Source organism: Ochlerotatus camptorhynchus, unplaced genomic scaffold, assembly GCF_037179485.1.
Source record: "Ochlerotatus camptorhynchus isolate MF236.1 unplaced genomic scaffold, CSIRO-AGI_Acam_v1.1 ptg000178l, whole genome shotgun sequence".
Taxonomy (NCBI): domain Eukaryota; kingdom Metazoa; phylum Arthropoda; class Insecta; order Diptera; family Culicidae; genus Ochlerotatus; species Ochlerotatus camptorhynchus.
This window is the reverse complement of record NW_027040668.1, coordinates 1,297,337-1,299,560: the sequence shown is the minus strand read 5'-3', so window position 1 is coordinate 1,299,560 and position 2,224 is coordinate 1,297,337.

The following is a 2,224-nucleotide window of genomic DNA, read 5'->3' as shown; positions in this document are numbered from 1 at the left end:
GAATCCTGGCAAACGTTGGAAAAATCGTATATGCCCGTGCCAAATGTGACACCTGGGAATCACAACTCGCAGGATAAATGTACCGAAATGTTGCAAAGTACGCCAAAATTAATGTGCCCTTTTCAACGTGGGTATATTTGTTCTATTTTTCTACAAAGGAAACACGAAAATTCCTCTAAGGAATCAATTCCCTCTGCGTGGTGTAGCGAATTGCGTTGCAACTACAGAACAACTTCGTTTCTGTAATAAAACAATCGCATAAAGGTGCGTTTGTGTGTGGGGAGAACTTCCGTTTGAGGAACGATGACTGCTGTAATTGAGTTTTCAGAAACCATACGGCTCTGGTTCAGCTGTCCCCTATTATGAAAGATATCCTTCTTAAAGAGATGGACTATACCGTGATAGCGAATTTCCAACTACGTGTGTTCGCGAGGGTGCAATTGAAATGTTGAATGGATTTTATAAATACAGTGAGAGGGGTCTATCATTGCGCTGATCTTGAAAAACAGCATTTCCAATGAAGCAATCGATTCAAACATACAGTCAGGATGGCATTGGAAATTATCTCGATTTCTTTTCGTTCTGATATGTAAATGATATACCTGCGACTAGTCTTACCAAGTTCAAAGCACGCGCCATACTCTAGAAATATTTTCGATTTATAATGGAATTGAAGACCATAATAAAACCATACATGTTGTTTGGGTACTCAGTTAAAAATTCTGAATTATAGGCGAGAAAATTGGTTCATTTCGTCCCATAAAACAACCAAACATGAACTGAGTAATTCTGGGGGGATTTGATTTTTTTGAAAATGTGTCTGAGAACCAGAATTCAAAAGTTTGAAGAGACTCCTTTTTCCTACTTTTAAAAGCTACTCCCCAACTAACATTTTCAGCTTTGTAAGCCAACTTTTCCAGCGTTGTGATGTAAAGTAGCTGAAAAGAAGCTGCAGATACAGCTACAAGCAAAAGCTAGCAAACTAGTTTTGGAGAGCGTTTACTCAACTTTTTCACAACCATTTTTCAATTTGTCAGTCGCACTGAATAACAACAGCCAAAAAACGCTAATGTCTCTTTTATACACATACTAATCAACTTTGAACTTGTAGCTGCAAAACAAAACTAATAAAGTGAATATATTACACATTTGATGGCTTCTACACAACCAACCACTCTTGCTGAATAACATAAACATCGAAAGTGCTTTTTCAACAACTAAACATCCTGTACTCAGCTAATAAACTGTGTTAGAGCAACTTCGGAAGCATTTTCACATTCAACTAGGTTTATTTTAGACGTGTGCAGTTTTACAGCTTTTACTCTGCTCTTTTACAAAGCTGAAGTAACTAGTCGAGAAAAGTGATTCATGTGCACTATTATAAAGCCTCTACTCAGCGATTTTGTTGAAGAAGCGCATGTTGATTTGTTTACATCAGTTCAAAGTGTTGGCGTAGCACAGTTGGTAGTGTCAAGGTTTGCCAATGAGGTCGTCTCGAGTTCGATTCCAGGTTCCGGTGCAGGGTAAATAATTTGGTGATGATTTGTAACTAATTTCGATTAATTTGATTCACAGCTTAAGAAACTCAATAAATTCCTTCATAAAAAAGCATAAACAGTATTTAACCCGGCTTCAAGAGAAAGCTGTGTAGCGCACAGATAAAAATTCTGAATTTTAATTGTGATGTAAACATTCATTCACGTAAACTTGTATTTAATTTCACGCAACCGAGCAACTTGTGAACAATGTTGTTTACAAAGATGGCCTTTTGTATACAATATTTGCTACATTGCATGAAATGTGTCAGAACTTTTCATGATATATAATGTAAACGTATATGATATGTGACGCTCCATTTATGTGCATCATATTGAACAGAAATTTACACTACTTTTTCGAACTGTGTGATTATTGGATAACCGGGAAAAGGTTGAATAAGCGCCTTTCAAGTTCACACACAACTAAACAGCAGGAAAACAGCTGTATAGAAGCGTTAATGGATATGCAATAAAAGCTTGTCCCAACCGTCCCAACAGCCATAAGTAGCTGACTTAGTTCGCCAGATTTGCTTGTATAGAGGTTGAGTAAAGGTTTCCTCATATCGTATAACGTTTGAATACAGCTTGAGGCTGTATAAATGAAATGAGTAAAGCGTTTACATTGTGAAAATTGTTAGTTGGGTCGTTCGCCTAAGCAACGAAATTTAAATATTCTAGGAAATCTA